Source organism: Mustela lutreola, chromosome 15 (assembly GCF_030435805.1).
Source record: "Mustela lutreola isolate mMusLut2 chromosome 15, mMusLut2.pri, whole genome shotgun sequence".
Classification (NCBI taxonomy): domain Eukaryota; kingdom Metazoa; phylum Chordata; class Mammalia; order Carnivora; family Mustelidae; genus Mustela; species Mustela lutreola.
Window position 1 is genome coordinate 44,327,499 of NC_081304.1, and position 22,291 is coordinate 44,349,789.

A 22,291-nucleotide genomic window follows, 5' to 3' on the forward strand; every position below is an offset into this window, starting at 1 on the left:
TTTTGTTTGGTGGGGGGAGGGGTTGGCAAGGTGGGCATGTCATAGTAATTTTCCAGAGGAGGTGACGTCCAAACTGATTCCTGATGGCAAAACAGTTAAGAGATAAAATTGGGACCAGAAACTATTCTAGGCAGTGGGAAGTGGAAGGGAACATAGTCCAGAGGATCACAGTACACTAGGGAAGGGGTTCACATACCAGGGGTAATTTGGTACCTGTGGGGACATTTGTCACAATTGGAGGGGAATGCAGCCAAACATCCTACTGTGATCAGGCAGGGCCCCCACCCCACCCCAAAGAGCCAAGGCGGAGAAACCCTGAGCTAGGGGAAGAGAACTGTCTCGGAAGGCCTAGAGGGGGGCTGAGGTAGGAACAAGGGTGAATAGGAGAGGAGGAGGGAGTGGCAGTGGGTAGGTAGTTCTTTGAGAATTCAGTGTCGTTCATCCAGCTCCATTCATGGAAACTTCTCGGCCAATAATATCGGGTTGCCTTAAATAATCTTGAACCAAGAATTCTTTTAATAACACCGAGTTGAAGAGCTCACAGTATTGAAGTCTTTGCTGACTGCCAGGGGCCTGGGCATCCTGAAGGCCAATAGATGATGCTGTCTGTCAATTCTCTATTTCCTTTCCTAATAGCAGAACATTCCGGATGTCAGCGAGGCTGCCCAGCATTTTCTTTCTCTTATTAAATTTAAGCGATTGCCTTTCTACATTGGACTGAAGAGCCATAACTGTATCAGACCTGGGAAGTTGCTTTCAAAAAGAAATGGAATATGACCCCCCCCCCCCAGCCCCGGCTTCTCTTGACCACATGACTCATCGCGCTAATTGATTGTCCTCTAAGCAGTGTTGGGCGGCCTATGGTGGTTTTGTTCTTCCTCTGCTAGGAAAAAGCCAGGCCCTGACGCTGCAGCCTTTCTTTTCACCCATCTGGGCATTCGAGGGTGGCCGCAGCCCTTACCCACCTCTGCCTCCTGGATTCCAGTTCTCCAGTGAGACTGCCTTGGACTTGCCCGGGACCTGCCAGGAGCTGAAGGTTGTTTTCTTTCTCCCACAGGAAATAATTTTCCTGGGCACGGCAGCCCTAGGTTGCCAATCCCTTGCTTTCACGAGAGCTCACACATGTGTGACAGTGGCACTATTGTTGGGAGTGCTGGAGTTCCCATTACAGATCCTGTGTTTATCTGCTGCGGGGATTTTTCTGAGAGGTGTAGTTTAAACAGTGAGGCATGCGAAATCACCACTGGTTGAGGGGGTGGGAGAGAATATTTTCTGTGATAGAAGGCAATGGAGAAATGGGGTGAGCTGCTGATGGGGCACACGCTGTGGGAGCCTCAGTGGGCTGGGGTAGCCCAGGGCTGCTTGGTCCTTTCTATGGTCTTGGAAGTCTGGAAGGCTCAAGCATCTGTTGGTAAGGGTTTGAGAGAGTCTTGAACTGGGGGAGAAACTCCTGATACGAGAACAGCTGTGCCAACTCCGTAGAAACTTCCCTGGGCTAGGCTTGATGAGATGAGACGGCTTAGTAAGTGTTTAGATTTAGTTAAAAGTGAAGTTGAGGCAGAGCTCTAGATAATAGCAGAAACCATCTAGTAAGCACGGCCAGATGACCTACCTGTAACTTTTGACTCCCCTAAACGCTTCATTATCCATAGGCTACTGTTGACCGGAAGCCTTCCCAATAACATCAGTTAGTTGCCTGACAAGACGTAGTTTGTATGCTACACGTCTTATATACTGTGTTCTCACAGTCAAGTAGCTAGAACAGAATGTTAGTAAGGAAATCGTAAGGAGGAGAGACATTTTCAGAACTGGACTGTAACAATCCGTGTGTAAGTGGATGTGTGCTCTTCAGACCTGTGGCGTTCAAGGTCACTATGTGTGCTGTGTGCGCCGGGCACCAGGTTAAGGGCTAGGTGCACACGGTCCTAGGAGGAAGAGGAGTCATTCTTTTTTTTTTTTTTTTTTTTTTTTTAAAGATTTTATTTATTTGACAGAGAGAAATCACAAGTAGATGGAGAGGCAGGCAGAGAGAGAGGGGGAAGCAGGCTCCCTGCTGAGCAGAGAGCCCGATGCGGGACTCCATCCCAGGACCCTGAGATCATGACCTGAGCCGAAGGCAGCGGCTCAACCCACTGAGCCACCCAGGCGCCCCAAGAGGAGTCATTCTTAAGGCCTGTTTTACCAAAAGGTTCAACCGTGGAAGAAATGGATGGGGTAGAGGAAAATGGACGGTGTGGGGAAAGCTCTGGTCTTTCCGAGCCGGGCCAGGCCGTGTCCCCAAAGCAGCTTAGGGATGCTGAGTGCCGCTCGTCCCCTTGCCTGGCTTTCCCACGGAGTGCACCCTGATTGTTTCCCGCAGTGTGTGTATGACTGTATCCTGTTCATCTGACTCTCCAGGGAGCCTCTTTTCTTTCTCTCTTAGAGAAGATGAGCCATCAAGGGAAGGGGTGATAAAAGAGGAAAGAGGAAGGAAATGGGGTCACAGGTGAAAGGAATGACAGGAGTCAGAACTCAAGGCTGCAGGGGAGGCTGACTTCACATTTCAGGTGTGTGCATGTCTGTGTGTCTGCCAAATGGATGTAAACTTCATATTGACCCATCTCCTGCATCCTGGGGGGCATACAAAGCAAGGGCTGGATACATGGGTCTCTGTCCCCATCGTAACCCTGCCAGAGCCCTCAGAATCGCCTAGGTAGAGGCACCTGGGTGGCTTGGTTGGTTAAGCATCTGCCTTCAGCTCAGGTCATGATCCCGCGTCCTGGGAACGAGTCCCGCATAGGGCTCCTTGCTCAGTGGGTAGCCTGCTTCTCCCTCCCCCGTTCCCCCAACTTGTGCTGACTCTCTCTCTTTCATGTAGCGGCCCAGGTGCTGGCTTTGAGGTCAGGACAGGAGGATTGGTCCCTCTTTTCTTGGCTCTGCGTGGACCCTATTCCTCCCCCCGACTTCCCAAGAAGATGGTCCTCTAGAGGCATCTCTGCAACCCACGTACACTCAGAAAACTCACCTTTTCTGTCCACCATCCTGAAGTGGGACTGAAATCAGCTAGACTGGTCGGCTCACTCCAGGCTCCCATCCTGTCCCCTCCAGCGCGGTTTCTCACCTGGAACGATTTTGCCCCATAAGGACAGATAGCAGTGTCTAGAGACTTTTTTTTAAATTCATAAACTTTATTTTTTCATTAAAATTTTTTTATGATTTGTTCTTTTTTTTTTTTTTTTTTAAAGATTTTATTTATTTACTTGACAGAGAGAAACACACTGAGAGAGGAAACAGAAGCAGGAGGAGTGGGAGAGGGAGAAGCAGGCTTCCTGCTGAGCAGGGAGCCTGATGCGAGGCTCGATCCCAGGACCCCAGGACCATGACCTGAAAGCAAAGGCATACGCTTAACGACTGAGCCACTCAGGTGCCTCGAATTCGTTCTTTTTTTTTAAAAACCCATTTTGCCTATCCCTTCACCCCCCAACACACACACACCCCCATCCCTTCGGGCAACCATCATTTTGTTCTCTGCATTTATGGGATTGTTAATGAACTTCATTTTATAGGGCAGTTTTGGGTTTACAGAAAAGTTGAGCAGGAAGTACAGAGTCCCCATGTCCCCCCCTTTTCCCTTCCTCCCTGTTTTCCCTCTTATTAACCTCTTCCACTAGTGTGGTGCATTTGTTACAAATGATGAGCCCATATTGATCCATTATTACTAACTAAAGTCTGTAATTTACATCAGGGTTCATTCTTCGTGTTGTACCTCCTGTGGGTTTTGACAAACGCCTAATGACATGTACCCACCGTTACCATATGACACAGAAGGGTTTCTCTGCCCTAAAAATCTCCTGTGCCTTCTGGAGACATATTTGCCGGTCACAGTGAGGTGGCTGTCACTGGCATCTAATGAGTAGAGAGGCCACGGCTGCCACCAGATGTTCTCTAATGTGCAAGGCTGTGCCCCGACAAAATGGCACTAGTGCCATGGTTGGGAAACCCCGCTGTATGGAGCCTCGTGCGGGGGGTTGGGGTGGGGTGGAGAGGCTCCAGGGCTGGAAAGGAACCTGGCGTTTGGATGGTGGGAGGCCTGGCCTGGCTGTGCAGTGGCAGAAAAGAGGCATCCGGGAGGGTTTGGAAAGGCCCGAGGAGAAAACGAACTGTAACTGGCAGGCAGCATTCCAGCCCTAATCCCTACACACATTCCTTTAACTCTCACCCTCTTAAATTCAAACCCTGAGGTCTGAGTCCAATTAAAATGCCAAAAATCGTAATTATTGGGCTGTGCACGGCAGGGTGAGCTTAGGTTACTCTCAGATGGAATGCAGTCTCTGATCTATCCAGGACTAAAAAGCCCAGGTCTTGGGTTCAGATCCTCTGGGTTTAAGCATCACAGTTAATCTTCTCAGCTGCCTCAGTTTCCTTTTCTGAAAAGGAAGACAGTTGTCCTCCTTGTCTTAGCCTAGGGTACCTTGACGAGTTGGTCTCTGCAGTGTGTACAATGTTAGCTTTTGTAATGCCAACTGCAGGCAACAGGGCTTGCTGTTGGAGACCTAATCAAATACACACTGCCAAGCACTAGCCTTTTTTTTTTTTTTTTTTTAAGATTTTATTTATTTATTTGACAGAGGGAGAGATCACAAGTAGGCAGAGAGGCAGGCAGAGAAAGAGGGGAAGCAGGCTCCCCACTGAGCAGAGAGCCTGATGCCGATGCTGGGCTTGATCCCAGGAGCCTGAGACGGTGACCTAAGCCAAAGGCAGAGGCTTAACCCACTGAGCCACCCAGGTGCCCCACGCACTAGCCTTTTTATACTGGGACAGGCTTATGCGGATGCCGAGGTTTGCGGGTGAGGGTGGCAAGCTACTAGAAGGCTGCTTTTAAAGACAAGAAGTTTGGGACGCCTGGGTGGCTCAGTTGGTTAAGCGGCTGCCTTCGGCTCAGGTCATGATCCCAGCGTCCTGGGATCGAGTCCCACATCGGGCTCCTTGCTCCGCAGGGAGCCTGCTTCTCCCTCTGACTCTGCCTTCCACTCTGTCTGCCTGTGCTCGCTCTCGCTCGCTCTCTCTCTGACAAATAAATAAATAAAATCTTTAAAAAAAAAAAAAAAAAAATAAAGACAAGAAGTTTGTAAGGGAGAAATTCAAGCTGTCAGTCAGCCGTTTCTGAAAATGGGGTGGGGGCGTGCGCTGCATGAAGTGGGTGGTGTAGCTTGCGTCAGCTTGCAGACCTCTCATTGCTCCGTAAATCTTGTCAAGTGGGAGCAAGGCCTTTATTCCCCTGATAGGCCTGGGAGGAGAATCCAAAAACCAAACTCACTCCCCTGCAGAATGTAAATATGGATAAAGAGAAATATTCCTTTTCATAAATTACCTCGTCCACCGTTATCTTCCCGGAGTCCTCTAAAACCCCAAATGTAACCAGAAAAATGATGTTGTGGAAAAAAATTTTCCTTCGTGGGTGTTGGGGCTGGAGAGGGAAAAGCTTGCAGAACAAAAAAGGTTCCAACCGAGACATGTAAAACAAGTTTTATTAAAACGTTAATTATCTCCCACCTGCTGGTCCTTTGTGAAGTTCAGAGGAAAAGGGCTAATTGAGAACAGCATTTGATGTTCACTGAGAGTTGCTGGGTTCTTTCCTCTTCTTAAAAGGGATTTGTTCTTAATCAAGTTTATTTCATAATCAGTAGGTCCAGACATGGCGTGCACATTTGCATTTTTGACACTGTTTAATTAAGATCCTTACCTGTGAGGTGTCGACTTCGGTTGTTTGGAATGTATTGTCTCGGTAAGTTTGGATCTCAGGTTTGGGCGTTTTTCCTTAGACTGCTGGTGTGGGGATCGTGAACTGGCCATGCTCCTGCGTGCCCTTTGTGAGTGAGGCCACGTTTTGTGTTGGCAAATCCAGGGGGAGCAAAGACTAAGCAGTCCAGTGCTTTGTTGCTCTCTCTGAAGTAGAAGTAGTATCCACGGGCTCTGAAGTGTCTATGGCCTTAAACTTGAAACCCCAGGCACCACACTCATTTTGCATCCTGTGACCCCCCAGGATTAACCCGCCGGCCTTTCTCCTTTATCTTCACCTTTCCACCATCTACTTTTTGACCTGAATGGCACAACCATCCAGCCATCAAGGCTCAAAGCTTTCAGCGTGTTGCAAGCATGATAACTTCACCACTTAGTAAGAATTTGGCTCCAGCTGGGACTGGGCTTACTGCTCTGCCTTCTCACTCTCCAAGGAGGCAAGGGTCGCCTCGCTGGTGGGGGGAGGAGCTGAGAGCCGAACCTGTTTCCTGACCCACACAAGCCCTTAAGCAGAAGGCCATGGTGCTTTCTCTTTGTGCTCTGAGATTCTAACTCCCAACTTCCTGGGACTTGTTTTTTGAGTCTAGCAATTGGAGTGGATCAGTCAGTGCTTGCATAAGTTCCCAGGTATCTAGAAGGTTCTCTGACATCCCCACTGTCGTTTTTCTCTGTGAATGATAATCACAGTTGTCTGAAGACCTTAGAGCGCCCTACTTTTTTAAAGTTCTTAAAATCTTGCTGAACCTTCTCCAGTTCTGAGATGTGGAGTATCCCCCCTCCACCGGCCCATTAAAAACCCCTTAAGCCCAGTGTTCTGTTCTTTTCTGTGCTTACTCCCTTAGGTGTGGTGTGAATCCAAGCGGAAGGGAAAGGAACACTTACAGAGCACACACGGACAACATGGCTTGCCTGTCCCAGTTACCTCAGCAACCTGCGAAGTAGTTACTGACATCTGTGTTCTGTGAACGAGGGAACTGAGGCTTGGGGGAGGCTCAGCAGACTTGCCCTTGGACTTCATGGCTAATGGGCGGGGACAGAACAAGGATTCGAACCCAGGTCTGCACACCACCAGAGCCCATGTGCTTTCACTCTACATAATTTCCTTTCCATTGAATGGGAGTTGGGTTTAATGAAATTTTACTTTTTCTTAGGGAAAAGGAGGTAGAGAGCCTTATAGAAACACATGGAAAACCTTTCTTTTTTTCCCCCCCTGAAGCCGGCAGAGGGCCCATCTCAGTAAAGGGGGTTTACTTACATCAAGTGAATGGAAAAACTGGGTCATGTCGCTGCCAGGAGCCTGTGTTTCTGTTTAATTGGCTAGCACACACTTTCTTTGTCTTTGTTTACCTTGTGGCTGGTTCTGACAATATGGATTCTTTCCTTAGCCTCTTCACGTTGGAGAAGTAAGCGGTAGGATTTTAGTGGACAGAGAAAAGAACTGAGAACGCCCGGGATTTGGAAAAACTCCACCGTGTGTTGCAAAACAAGAAGTACGCTTGTTGACTTTGATGGCAAGAGCTTATGAATGGGGGGTGGCTCAGTCTGTTAAGTGTCTGCCTTCCGCTTGGGTCATGATCCCAGGGTCCTGGGATCCAGCCCTGTATCGGGCTCCCCACTGGGCGGGGAGTCTGCTTCTCCCTCTCCCTCCACCTGCCCCTCCCCCTACTTGTGCTTTCTCCCTCCCTCTCTCTCAAATAAATAAATAAATAAATATATTTTTAAAAGCACATTAATGACCACCTACTGCATCACACCCCCCGAATCACACACAGCCCCGTTAGCACAGAACTTCGTACACACCCTCTTCTCCCCTATCCCATCCGTCCTTCATCACTGCGGTCTTCTCCCTGGGAGAGTACTGGCCAGTCCACCAGCAAGTGTTTATTGAGCTCCTACTAGATAAAAGTTTGTTGTACCCAGATTGTCAGACAAAAATGATAAAATAAATAATAGAACAAGATCAAGGCATTTTTCCTTTCGATTTCGATCAAAGTACCCAGAGGAGTAAGAGCTGTTCTTTCTAGATAACTTCTTTGTGTCATGTCATTTCAGGATCACTGGAAAGGATTTTGATCCACTTTATAGAACTGAAATTTTCAGGATTTAGCCATTTCCTTTCAGAGCCTTAAAAGTCATTGTGTAATCTGGACTATATTTCCTGTTTCTTCTTCCCTTTCTCCTGCTTTTCTCCTGTCGATGTCCCATCCCCCTCTCCTGTACTCCCCGCGCCCCCCCCCCCCCGCCCCAATCTCTGGCTTTTCTCTCACCACAGTGACTTTTGGTAGCTTAGCAACATCGATTCTCATGTAGCAAAGCTTCCTGTGAACTGCTGGCCTTCCCAAGGAAAAATCATGTGAAGCATCAGGTATCCAGCAGAAGTGATCTCCTTGGGCTAAATATCCCTTTGGCTTGGTAAGGGCAAAGCCCCTTTAGTCCAGCCTGGATGTGAAGGGACCTTCTGCTTGCTTTATTTATTGATTTTTTTAAAGCCAAAGCAATGTTAGCAGAGCCAAGAATAACGTTGGAGAGACTCTGTACAAGAACATACCCTTGCGCAGTTTCCTGATGGGAATCCAGTCAGCCTTACACTTGGGACCCGGGAGCTTTGGTTGGAGAAATCTTGCACAGCGATCCGAACGGGATGGGTCCTGGATGCAGAGCCTTTTACTTCTGATGGGCTCCTCCTCCTGCCAGCCTCATGCTGCCTTTTCCATGTGGTCTCGTGCAAGGGTTTTGAGCCATATTTAGAGCCTTTGTTCCCATTTTCCCAGGAGAGCTCAAAAAGCCAGCATCTCAGTCCCCAGGTAGGCACAGAGCCTGTCTTCGGAATGGGGCTTGTGGAGAAAAAGGACCTTTCGGTCATTTAATTGCAGAGACCATCCCTGGCTGAGAAACGCAACAGGAGAAAAATGGAAATCTGGAAGGAGGAGATCCGCTGCGGAATCCTTCAGCCTTTTGATTGCCGATCTCCTGCTCAGATGTGCACGTCTGTTAGTCACCATCCAAGGCTTGCCTGATTGTTACAGGACCTGTCCTGCCAAGGCCCCGTTCCTGGATCTCTCTCCCTTGTACCAGTCCATCTTACCCGGGGGACCTGGCCTAGGATTGCTTTCTCTTAGATACCCTGCTTCCCCCTCAGATGGCTCTTGCCCGCTGATGTGCTCAGCCACGCTCTTCTTCCTTGCATTCCTCCGTCATTGTTCCTTGTCCTCAGTTATGTATCTGGGGGAAAGAACCCCCACAAATTAATAATAATAATTAATAGCAGATTTTAATACTCATTTTTATTGGATCTAGAAATTACAAGGACAGGCAAGTGGGCCACTCGGGCCGACAGTGTTTGTTACTAAGGTGAGGTAGACCAGTTCGCCACCAGGAGCTTTAGTTGACCAAGTAGCTGCGCGGGGTGGGTTACTGTGAGTGTGGGGACACCATGGTTTTGATCTTTGCTTCCCTGGGTACTAGACTGGTTGTTGGGGTATAGCTGCCATGGAACCGTTTATTCACACTCTAGAAATCAGTTCTACCAGGACATCCACGCATGGTGAGACGTTTTGGATCAGACAGTGGCTCAGGCTAATTTATTAACTTGCAGGGGGCCTCCATCCCTGTGCTGGTGTCTGATCATTTGCATTTCATCCAGGACACTGCATTTCCCTGTTCTCTGGTGGCTAGAAAACCAGATTAGGAACTAGATTTTTAAAAAAAATTTTTCTTAAAAGATTTTGTTTATTTAGGGCGCCTGGGTGGCTCAGTGGGTTAAGCCGCTGCCTTTGGCTCAGGTCATGATCTCAGGATCCTGGGATCGAGTTCCGCCTCGGGCTCTCTGCTCAGCAGGGAGCCTGCTTCCCTCTCTCTCTCTCTCTCTCTGCCTGCCTCTCTGTCTACAGTGAACCCTCTCTGTCAAATAAATAAAATCTTTAAAAAAAAAAAAGATTTTATTTATTTATTTGTTAGAGAGAGAATGCAAGTGCACAAGCAGGCAGAGCAGCAGGCAGAGGTTTCGGAGAAAGAAGCAGGCTCCCTGCCAAGCAAGGAGCCCAATGTGTGACTTGATCCCAGTCGGATCAAGTCCCAGAAGGACTTGATCCCTTCGACCTGAGCCGAAGGCAGTGGCTTAACTGACTGAGCCACCCAAGCGTCCCTAGATTTTTTTTTTTTTTCTTCAAAAAGGTAGTTGGATGGCAAGATAGAGGGATACTTCTTTCTAGGTATTCCCAGCTCAACCCTTCTGTGAGCACTCAGTCCACCCCCTCCCCCAACAGTGTGGGGCATACTTCCAGAACTTGCTTTTGTGTATCCTGATTTTCTCTGTTCTTTGCTCACCACGCCCTACATCACGTCCATGGTACACCCTTCCCCCACCTCTGCCCCGGTCTTCCTTTAGTTGTGCTTATCCCCCTGACTAGGCCAAGGTCCTGTGGTCTGGCTGCTCCATCTCTCTACTTTGCACTGTTTGGAACAATTATCTCTAAAAAATCTCCACCAAGCGAGCTTTCCTTGCTTCTCTTTAGGGGAATTTCTGGTTTTCCGGGTGCCTGCTTTCTGGGGAGAATTCCAGGGGTCCTCTCATGTGTGATCTCTCTTGGGAGGAGATTTTAGTTTTGTAGCCCAGGACATTTACTACCAGCTTTTTTCTTTCTTTAGCCTCAGGTCATGAAGGTGGCGTGGGAGGGACTGCCCACTGTGGGTGTCATGGAAATTTGAGGCCCAGGCTGGTTGGACTCCAAGAACAAAGACTACTTTTACAATAGCCAGCGAGCAGCTCCTGCCTGCGAGGCTCAGGGAGAGAAGAGAGACCTGGGCCTCCAGCAGGGCGGTTGCCTGTCTGAGAAACCGAGATTTAGCAAAGAGCGAGCCAGGTCCTCATCCAAAGGACCTGTCTTCTTCCTCCAGCCTGCTAACTTCTGCCTTGATAGGCACGATTCTTACACACATTGGTGTGAAGAAAGAAATGAGAGGAAAAGATAGAAAACTCCTCTTTTCTTCTTCCACTTAACAGTGAAGTGCAGGTTCTATGAACTGATGTCTCAGATACGTGGAGGGGGAAGAGGCTGGGTCCATTGCTCCGAGATCTTTCCTTCACCCCACCTTTTCTCAGGGAAGACGGGACCACCCACCCACCGGTTTTCTGGTCCTGCTCCACGGCCTGGCTTTGGGGACCTCGGTGGCTTCTCTCTCATGGTTCCACATAGCCAGGCAGAGTCCAGCTTGCTTTCCTCAGATTCTGTGGTGTTCTCCACAAGATCACAGTTCTGTCAGCAGGGTTCTCTACTTTTCATCACTTCTTGGGAGGTTGCGAGCCAGTCACCTCCTCAAGTCCCAGGTTGATACAATCAACCTCACCTTAAACCACCAGCTTCCCACAGGCTCCTTCCAGATCCTCATGCCTTCCGGCTTCTCTTCCCCAGTTGCCTCCAACACTGCACCTATCCCTCAAGGCCATATTCGTGCAAAACAGGCTCTTGTCAGCTCTGTCTCTGCCTGTGAGAAGTTCAGCTTTAAAGATTTTTCCTTTTTTTTCCCCTGAAGATTTTATTTATTTGACAGAGAGAGATCACAGGTAGGCAGAGAGACAGAGAGAGAGGGGGAAAGAAGGCTCCCTGCTGAGCAGAGAGCCCGATGCGGGGCTTGATCCCAGGACCCTGAGACCATGACCTGAGCCAAAGACAGAGGCTTACTTAATCCACTGCCTTCAAGAGTTTTGCTTTTTTAAACCAGAGCCATTAGAAACTCTAAAGGTATTATGCTCATTCCTCTCGTTCTTTAGAAGTGCTGAACATGAAGCCCGGTCTTCTCAGCCAGAAGATGGGTTTGAGAAGGTAGAAGTGTGGCACGCGGGGTGAACCCTCAGGAGGGGCCTGGGCCTGCGGTCCCCACCCCCGCCTCCTCCTGTCCTTACTTCTTGGCCTCAGCAAGGCACAGAGTGGCCATGAGTCTTGGTTTCCCATTCTCTGAAAAGTGTACGCACAGCTATATGACCAGGACTCAACACCGGTGTTTCAAAGCAGGAAGAAAGTTACTCAGTTTGTCCTTCTTGGGACGCAGTGTGGTGAGTGGAAAGAGCATAGGTTTTTCGTTTTAGAGCTGCTGTCTGTTCCCCCTTTACCATCCAGTGGCTCTGGTTCTTTCCACCGAGTTCCTTCACTCTCTCGGAACCTCTGTCTTCTCATGTCGTAAACGCGGGGCTGATGATGGTGATGCCCACCTTCAGGACCGTTGCTGGGGTGAGATCACTGCAGGTGCGTGAGGGGCCAGGACAATGTGCAGTATACAGCAGGTACTCTCTTTGTAAGTGGTGGTTGTGAGGAGCGGCTCGCAGTTAGAGAAGAGAGTAAGACCATTGAGGCGCCTGGGGATTGGGCACAGCACAGGACCTACCTCACGGACTAGCTGCTCTGACTACGCCTGGGCTCTGCCACTCCCAGCCGGGTGGAAGGCTCAGCAGCTGGCCTGCTCAATGTGCTCGCTTCACTTAGTTGGACTAAAAGAGCAGCCACCCTGCGCCTTCACTTGTGTTGACGTTCCTTCATTCATTCAACAAACCGGTAAGCTAGTACCTATATTCTCCCGGTGCCTGAAAAGGTACTAGGGGAAATTTTGAACAAAATAGCCCCCATTTACAGCTTAGAGACAGAAAGCCAATCCTCATTATGCAGAGGGATAATTACTACTAAACGAGCTAACAAATGTCAGGTGCTTTGCACACAGTTGTAACCATCTTAGACGTATAGAAGCCCCCCACACCAGTGTAAAAAGATGTCTGGAGGGGTGCCTGGGTGGCTCAGTGGGTTAAGCCTCTGCCTTTGGTTCAGTTCATGATCTCAGGATCCTGGGATTGAGCCCCTCGTTGGGCTCTTTGCTTAGTGGGGAGCCTGCTCCCTGCTCTCTCTCTGCCTGCCTCTCTGCCTATTTGTGGTCTCTCTCTCTGTCAAATAAAAAAATCTTAAAAAAAAAAAAAAAAAAAAGATGTTTGGAGGCAGAGTGGAATGGAGGGGTGCTAGGCCTGTGAGAGTAGCTGATACTTGATCCAAGCCTTGAGGACGAGTGGGGACTTAGCAGGTTGGACGGGTGTGAAGATAGGGTGGGAGGGAAGTGTGAAGAGGGAAGGTGGTAGGAGGGTGCTCTGGGCAGCTAACAGCGAAAACAAAGAACGGCTCGATGCACGAAAGGACCTCAGTGCTTTTGCTGTTCTTGCTAAGGAGTGTGGTCTATATGCTCAGGGTGAGGGAGAGCAGTAGAAGGAAGTTAAGCAGAGGCTTCTGTGTTTGGATGAGGATAGATTCAGGGGCGGGGAGGGAGGTCAGACCAGAAATGTTCAGGAGGCAGGTGTAGTAACGTGGATCTGAGCTCCAGCTAAGGCAGCTGGGATGGAGAGAGGAGAGGTGGGTTCAGGAGTGATCCGGAGAGTGACTGAGTAGAAGGAAGATGGTGGACAACTCCCAGTGCTCTGGCTTGGCAGATTGGGTGGAGATTGACAGGACAGAGTAACAGCAGAGAAAGATGGGAAGGGGAAAAAAACAAAAAATAAAAAAAAAAAAAAATAAAATAAAAAAAAAAAAAAATAAATATAAGAAAAAACAAGAATAAAAAAAAAAAAATAAGACAATAAGAAACAAAAAAAACAAACAAAGAAAAAAAAATAAAAAGTAAGAAACAATAATAAAAAGAAAACAAAATAACATCAAAATATATAACAAATAAAACAAACAAAATAAAAAAATACAAATTATCGGGAGTGTGAGGAAAAGAGAGAGATCTATACGTATATCTATTGTTTTCTGTCACTATCATTTGCTTTTGCACATTCTAGAACTTCATATAAATGGAATCACACATACACCTTTAGCGTCTGTGGAGTTCATCTGTATCGTGGCACGTGTCAGTAGTTCCTGGATGTTGCTGAGAAGTAGTCCACTGAATGAACATGGCACAATTTCTCCATTCTTTTGTTGTTGGAGGGGTTTCCAGTTTGGGGTGGGAGATGGCTGCTAGAAGCTGGGACAGTTTGTTGCATTAACATATTTTAAAATTTCCCTTGGGGAAATACCTACGAGTGGGATTATAGGGTTAGAGGGTACATGTATATTTACCTTCAGAAGAGTTCTTCGAAGGGGTTGCACCATGTTATACACCCCCCAGCGGGGCATGAGGGTCCTCACCAGCGTCTCGCGGTGTCAGTCCTTTATATTTCTACTGTTCTAGTGCCTGTGAAGTGGTTTAATTTGCATTTCCCTGATGATTTACGATGTTGAACACTTTCCATTTGCTTATTGGCTATCCACGCATCTCCTTTTTTTTAAGTGTCCACAAATCTTTTGCCTGTTTTTTTTTTTTAATTGGATCACTCCTCTCATAGCTGATTTGTAAATGGTCTTTATATAGTTGGGGTACGAGTCCTTTGTCAAAGGAACATTTGTGCACATTTTTAGATTTAATACCACTTGGTTCTACCCATCTAAAAGCAATGGAGGCATTTTTAGATTCTTTCCAAGATATTATGAAAGGTTCTTTAGTGATTATAATTCTTTATTTCGGACTTTGAAAGAGGGTGTGCGGCACTTTCTGTGACCACAGTCTGTGGTCCACTGACTGTGGGTTTAGGTGGGGGATCGGAGCTGAGCAGGGCCCAGGGAGGCTTAGGAGAGGCTCTGGATGTTAAGAAATATGTTCATTTGTGGTCCCAGGGAGAGTCCTTCCCAAGCTGTAGAATAACCAGTGTTAGAGTCTTTCCAAGAATATATTCCTCTGTGTTATTTTTAAAAAACGATGATAAATAATGGGAACTTCCAAACTTAATTTCACTGTAGAGAAAATACTGTATGAATCGTATCTACTTACTCAGCCTCAGTGGTTCACAGCCAGTGGTGTTTCGTCTGATCTCCATCAGTTAATTTCAAAGCAAATCCCAGATGTCATGTCATTTCTGTCATAAACATGTTAGAATGTATTTCCAAAAGAGAAAGAATCTTCAAATACACAAACACACACAACCAAATTACCACACCTTAAAAATTAATAATTGCTTAATAATACTTTTGTTTTTTAACAGTTTATTTGAATGGCCTTTGTCTGAGTTTTGATCATCACTGGGAGAAGACAAGCTTGGTCCTTTTTCCTCCATCCTGGCTCTTCTTGTATATAGTCCCTCTGGGGTCATGTGTTCTCAGCCTAGCTGTCCGCTACCCCTTCACTTTTTCTTAAAATCTTTATGTCCAGGGGGGCCCAGGTGGCTCAGTCTCTTAAGCATCTGACTCTTGGTTTCAGCCCAGGTCATGATCTTGGATCTGATCTTGTGGGATCGATCCACATCAGGCTCCACACTCAACAAGGAGTCTGCTTGGGATTCTCTCTCTCCCTCTCTTTCTGTCCCTCCCCACTACTTGTGTTTTTGTGCATGCTCTCTCTCATAAATAAATAACATTTAAAAATAAAACCAAAGGGGCACTTTGTGGCTCAGTCGGTTAAGCATCCAGCATCTGCCTTTGGCTCAGGTCATGATCCCAGCGTTCTGGAATCAAGCCCTGTGTCAAGCAAGGAGCCTGTTTCTCCTTCTCCCTCTGCCCCTCCCCTGCTTGTGCTGTTTCTCTCTCAAATAAATAAATAAAATCCTAAAAAAAAGAAAACCACCTTTATGTCCAGCACACATACATGCAGAAAAGTGCAAAAGACATAAATACACAAGTTCCTGCATTATAACTTCCATATAACCACATCAAAGTCAAGAACTAGAACTTTGCCAGACTCTAAAAGTCTGCTGTGTGTGCACCTTCCCTGGCCCAGCTCCCACCCCACCCCCCTTACCTTCCAAAGAAACCATCACCCTGACTTTCACGGCAATCACTCCCTTGCCTCTCTGGAGAATTTTCAGCCCAAGTGTGCTTCCCTAAACACTATAGTTTACTTTTACCTTTTTAGAGCTTTATATAAATAGAATTATTTATTAATCTGAAAATGAAGTCAAATTTGTCAGGCTTTTTGTTTAAGGTTGTGCTCTTGGGTCACAAGAAGAAATCCTTACCAACCCGGAGGTGCTTTCATTCTCAGTTTTTTCTTTTACCTTTTGACTCTTGTAAGCTTTATTGTTCTGCCTTTGGTGTTTAGGACTCCTTTTCACTTTTCCCACCAATTTCCCATCTCACTTTTCCCAGGAAGACATTCCACAAGCATGCAGACTCCAGCCGATTGTTCTTTTGTTCTAGCTTCTCAACCCCCAACATGAGGCTTCCTGTGGACAGCTGTGGACAGCGTGGACTCACCAAGCAGAGGCCAGGGCTCATGCTACTGACCAAAGAGGGAGCAGCAAGAGAGGGAGACAGTTCCAGACATTTGAGCCACTGACCCTGGTCTGATCCACCTCTAGGAACTCTGGCCCAGACTGGGATTTGCAGGGGAGGGCCTCGTTTAAGCTAGCCTTATCCTCTTGTCAGCCCAAATGGCCTGCTTGGTTTCTGGTTAGAAGCATCTACCCTTCACAGTCAACTTATTCTTTTGGCCTAAAGAATGTTCTCCTGGGGCACCTAGGTGGCTCATTGGGTTAAAGCCTCTTCCTTCAGCTTGAGTCGGGCTCTCTGCTCAGCAGGGAGCCTGCTTCCTCCTCTCTCTCTCTCTCTCTCTCTGATCTCTGTCAAATAAATTTTAAAAATCTTAAAAAAAAAAAAAAAAAAGAATGTTCTCCTAAATATGTAAAAGGAATTTGATGGAGGGATCCCCAGTTCTACCTGCTGTGGGTCAAGGGAGCCTTGAGCGCCTTTTCCTCTTCTCTACTTCTCACTCCCTTGAGTAGACGTCCTCGGGTGTGCTAGCTTCCGGCCACTTTAAGAGTCTGTGGCTTTTCTGGGGGTGCTCTATTTTGAGTCCGATTGTTTGGATCTGATCAGAAAAACAAACACTTATTTTGAATTTTCTCCCTGACCTCTCTGAGCTAGGTTCAAATGATCTTTTTTAACTCTACCACATGTGAATTACAGGAAGCGCTCTCCTGTTGGGGAAGTGGGTCATTTCCAAGATTTTTCTCTCCAGGAAAAGTGTAACTTATTAAGTGTGCTTATTAAGACATTTTCTTCTTTTATGTGCCCCTAACACAATCTTATCATAAACCTCAGCCCTGGTTGTTAATCTGAAGTTATTTAATTAAATTCTTTCATTTTACATATGAAGAAATAAACATCCCCTCCCCCAAAAAAGAATGATTTGCTCAAGGCCATGTGTTGTATTCAGAGACTGAGGATTAGGAATTATGCCCTGACTGAGGATAAGAAAAACAATGGCTTTAAAAAAAATTGTTGTGATCTCGCTATTTTTTTTTTTTTTAAATTTCTTGAATGAAACCTCATCCTTGAATTTGGTGCATCAGACAATCAGGTTGGAATGCAAGTGGAATTTCCATTCTTAACCAAACAAAATATAGCTCAGAGATTCTCCTTGAAAGATGAATTGTTCTCAGTGTCATTTTGTTCGTCACTCTCTGCCTGGATCAAAACACTGCTTTACCACAGTGGGCATTGCTGTTGAATTCCATACCTGTGAGAGAAGCCTCTAGAGACCTCTCACTTGAACCGCACATATTTAGCGGAGTTGTTTTTTCTGAGCCATCCCGTTTTGCTGCCCCCTGCTAGAGGCCACAAAGATGCAGTTGCTGAAAGCTCCTCCCCACTTTGTAGGAGGTAAACCATACCCCCCCCTCACCCCAGGTAGGTAAAGGCCAAGTCCAGCAAATTACCAGTAGGTTCGCATGCAGTATTCATGTTGGATGTCTCCAACTCGGTCAGTCAACTGGTGGTGTCTTTACCTGGTTGCTGGAGAGACCTCAGTTTCCATGGATCCCAAACCAAACTTGTTTCCCGACTTCCACCCCTTCTGCTTCGCCTTTGTTACACGACTTCTCCATTCCTCACTCTCCACCCAGTCTTTCATTAATTAGTTCATTCAATATTTGATCTCTTAACAGGTTTTACCTGTTTTTAAAGGCTCTGTTTAACTCCGTAACAGCGTCCTACTGATTCATGGACCCAAGCTACAATCCTTGGCATTTCTCAACTCATTTCCCCTCATTCTCAGGGTCCAATTAGGTCCTGCAGAATTGCTCTAGGATTGCCTTAACCAGTCCGCTGACCTCCAGTCTCACCCCCGTGACAGGGCTCCCAGAAGACCTTCCTAACAACACCAGTTGTTCATACAAACACACCGTCTTTGCAGGCGGATTGAATCCAAAACTCCTTGGTGTGGACCTTAAGGCCTCTCACTGCCGAGCCCCACCCAGCTTCCCGGGTCCTCTTGTGCGCCCGTGTGCACACTCACCAGTGCTCTGCACTCTACCGTGTGAACCTGCCCCAGAGATCCTCAGACCGCCACCGGCTGCATCAACCTTGAGCCTTTGTGCCTGCTGATTCCTCTACCAAGGCTGCCCCTCCCTTCTTCTCTATCTGGTGTCGAGGGGCTCAGAAATAAACTGTATGCATTGTCCCTTCAGCTGTGGAGGACTCTAACACACCGGTCCTCCACTCTGCGGTTACTTCTTGGCTCGGCAGATCTCTCTCGTGTCGTCCATTAACTCTCCTTTAAGTAAAGGACAATTTCTTGTCTGTTTCCTCCTCCAGACTATGGCCCCAGTGTGTAGCAGGAGTTTTCTCTTCTGGCCTCATTTCCAATAGTTTGTTTCCATGATGACATGAACGAGAGTCCTACTTCTCAACCCCCATGGCACCAGCCATCACCATCACTGCTTCCCTACCCTCCTGAACACCCTCCAAGGCTTTATATTCCACAGTATTCCAAAAACTTCCAGTTCCCCAAGTGTCCTGGGTTCATCCTTTCTCTCACTCTGTCTTGGCTGCCTTCTCCCAACCTATTCATAACCTGCCTGATAAAATCTACATCATTCTTCAAAAAGCAGCTCAGACATCTCTTCTTTCTCCATTTGCTCTAACTTACAACAAGATTAAATAATCAAAATAGCTCATACTTAATGTGGCACTCTCAGCTCTTGGCACTGTTCTAAGCATGTGATGCTTGACACGAAGTAAGCAGTCAACCAATGATAGCTAGAATTATTCTTATTTTTAATAATAAGTTGCCTTTATGTTAATTGTAGTGTTGATGTGTTCCTTCAAAATTATTCTTTTCTCTTGTCTTTTTTGTCTTTTGTTCCAGCTAATTTGTTTATTCATCTAGAGCAGACTCTGGTTTTCTCAGGTAGGCCTCTGCAGTAATGACAGTTGCCTTGGTGGCAAAAGGATGGTGCTTGAGCGGAGAACTCAGGCAGGAGAAGACAATGATTCTATTTTAGGAGTGTGTGTTGGAGAATGAAAAGCCGAGAAGAGTTCATTCTTACTAGACTCCGGTCTGTTTCCTTTTCCCACCTTCCCTTTTCTGTTGTCCTGTGTAGTAAATGAACTGCCCTGATTTTCCAGGGAAATGACTTAAATGAAGGCTTAAACATTTTTTCCTTGACCAACTGTGAGAAAATTTGGGTTTTTTATTTTCTTTGTGGAGGGAGGAAATCTCCTACAAACTCATTGGTTGTTACCACTATTATTATTATTTTAGATTTTATTTATTTGACACATCACAAGTAGGCAGAGAGGCAGGCAGAGAGAGGAGGAAGCAGGCTCCCTGCTGAGCAGAGAGCAGGATGCGGGACTTGATCCCAGGACCCTGAGATCATGACCTGAGCCACCCAGGTGCCCCTGTTACCACTATTATTATGAACAAAGCTTCTAGAACTTCACTTCCCCCCGTCCTTCTACCACAGGGGCTATGGAGGTCTCAGGTAAGCAGAAGCTAAAAGTTTCCAGTAAGAGTCTGACGTTCCCCAGTGCATAATTTCAAAGGCGATAGTCTCTCTCAGTGACCTACAAGTCATTGTTTCGGGCTCAGTATTAGCCTGGGTTCTCCAGAGAAACAGAGCCCATAGAGGTGTGTGTGTGTTTATAAATGAAGAGATTTATTATAAGGAATTGACTCATGGAGTTTTAGAGGCCAAGAAATTCCAAGGTCGGCAGTCGGCAGGCTGGAGAACCAGGAGTGCTGGTGGTGTAAGTTCCAGTAGAAGACCAAAAGCAGAAGACACCAGTGTCCCAGCTCAAAGACAGTAGGCAGTTGAATTCCCCCTTACTCAGCCTTTTGTTCTTTGCAGGCTTTCCACTGACTTGGACAGAGCTTACACTGGGGTGGGGAAATCTGCTTTATTCAATCAATTTATTGATTTATGATTTATGATCAATTCATTGATTTATGATTTAGGTGCAGACCCATCCAGAATAAGGTTTAATCCATATCTGGGCATGCCATTCAGATTATCACAGGTGCTTGCACACTCTGTGTAGCTGTCTGTCTTCTGATGGTGTGGTTCAGTGTCCAAGCCTGGAGTGTACAGCAGCTTAGCTGCAAGGCTCGGACTTGATCCTGGAGCTCGCCTTTTTGTCCTGGGTGTCTCCATATACAGCTGGCATTACTTCAGGCCTTCTTTGTTTGTACTAGAACCACAGTCCTCAACTTTTTACTCCTTTTTTTTCCCCCACAGCACACATGGCGTATAAAATTACATGTATAGTATTCTTCTGTGGCCATGTCCAGATTTTGATAATTCTTTCCCCGTATCCCACCCTCCAGTTTCCCAGGAAATAAAGAAATAGCACCAGAGATGCTCTCTGACTTATCCTTTTTTTTTTTTAAGATTTTATTTATTTATTTGACAGAGAGAGACACAGTGAGAGAGGGAACCCAAGCAGGGGGAGTGGGAGAGGGAGAAGCAGACTTGCTGCCGAGCAGGGAGCCTGATGCGGGGCTTGATCCCAGGACTCTGGATCATGACCTGAGCCAAAGGCAGACACTTAACGACTAAGCCACCCAGGCGCCCCTCTGTGACTTGTTAATGAAAGCATTTTACGAGCTTGAGAAAAACTCTTGGGTGTTCATCAGTAATGCAGCATAGCTAGATTGGGAATGGATAAAACATGTTAAGTCCTGGTTAGGTACTAGATTGCAATTTTTTCCACTCAAGGAAGCTTGTGAGAAACATGCATGTGCTGTGGTTCATATTTGAAAAAGAAATGGCTTACAAACTTCCCTTTAGGTGATACTAATAATTGATTCCTTGTCTGTCTCATCATGGAGGTGATTGTACTGGCCCAGTCTTAATACTGGAGCTCCTGGATTCCTGAGAATCGTATACTCTTTGGTTAATGGCAGTTGTGACTATGCCTTCAGAATTACAGCAGTTAAAGATCACCTTGTTTAAAATCAAAACATATGTCAAAGTTCTGGACGTGTGGGTAATTCCAGAGTATTTGCTTAGAAGGAAAGAGGATAGGATTCCTCATCCAACCTGGCCCTTCCTATTCCATGATGTTCCTTTACACCTCCTAATTCATATCAGGTTATAAAAATGAACCCTTAAAGCTTGCCTGTGAGTCTGCTGTATCACACAATAAATTCAAGGTGCTTTCCTTATTACTAAGACTTGGCAGAACCTGTGCCTCACTAAATTAACTTCCCCTCAGTTTCTCTAATCTGTTACCTCCATTCCTTGTGTTGGGGGATTAGAATTAGGAAGTGATTCAGGACTGAATGGAAACCAAAAGGATGGCAGCAGAGGCTTGGAGCAAGGCTTCTCAACCTTGGCATTTTTGACCCTTTGAGCCAGATCAGCTTTTGCTGGGGGTGGGGTGGTGTGCTAGCCTGTGGATTGTGGAATATTTAACATTATCCCTGCCTTTTACCCAGGACATGCCAATAACACCTGCTCTCCCCAGGTGTGGCAACCAAAAATGTCTCCAGACATTGGCAGGTGTCCCCTGGGAAACAAAATCACCCCTGGCTGAGAACCCCTTGTTTGGAGCAAGCACTCAATCCCAGCACCATTCTTTTTTTTTTTTTTTTTTTTTTTTTTAGATTTTATTTATTTATTTGACAGAGAGCACAAGTAGGCAGAGAGGCAGGCAGAGAGGGAGGATGAAGCAGTCTCCCTGCTGAGCAGAGAGCCCGATGTGGGGCTCGATCCCAGAAGCCTGGGATCATGACCCAAGCCAAAGGCAGAAGCTTTAACCCACTGAGCCACCCAGACACAATCCCGCCCCCAGTACCATTCTGTTGATCGAGAGCAAAGAAAAAGTGAGGGACTTGTTCCCAGAGACACTGGGAGGGAGATTTGGTGGGACTTAGCCCTTGATTGTTCATGGAATACAAAAGAGCAGAGGGAATAAGAAATGAAGTCAAGATTTACCTGTTTAACACTTTCTCCTTTCCCTTGTACTCGTTTCTCCGGTTAACTTACAGAACTGAGTATTTGTAATGAGGAGTGTTGTTTTAGTGGGTAGAGCTAGGGAGCTCATTGTTTCTATTGAATCCCATCTACACCGATTATTCTTACAGGATCTTTCTACAGTATCCAGTTTAGATGCTGCAGACATAACGCTCAGTATTAAGTATGTGAAAGTGAGCAGGGACAGAAACTTCTGCCAAAATGCCTTGGGAAGATGGTTGCATTTGCAGCTCAGGGCCGTTTCGAGGG

The 22,291-nt window shown here is 46.6% G+C and overlaps 1 protein-coding gene and 1 long non-coding RNA gene across 4 annotated transcripts in view; one reads left to right on the forward strand and one right to left on the reverse strand.

Moving 5' to 3' along the window:
• NXN (nucleoredoxin) overlaps nucleotides 1-22,291 on the forward strand; it is a 155,193-nt gene that overhangs the window by 71,583 nt on the left and 61,319 nt on the right. The window lies entirely within an intron of this gene.
• On the reverse strand, nucleotides 2,716-17,943 carry LOC131816433 (uncharacterized). 3 transcript variants are annotated; one of them, XR_009348063.1, is made up of 4 exons: nucleotides 17,501-17,943; nucleotides 16,500-16,650; nucleotides 14,620-14,704; nucleotides 2,716-3,100 (listed from the first exon to the last, which is right to left on the reverse strand). It is a non-coding gene; the product is annotated as an uncharacterized LOC131816433 (long non-coding RNA). The 3 variants fall into 3 exon arrangements; XR_009348062.1 differs by lacking the exon at nucleotides 2,716-3,100 and adding an exon at nucleotides 8,036-9,000 and having other exon boundaries at nucleotides 17,501-17,942; XR_009348061.1 differs by lacking the exon at nucleotides 2,716-3,100 and adding an exon at nucleotides 14,142-14,482 and having other exon boundaries at nucleotides 17,501-17,940.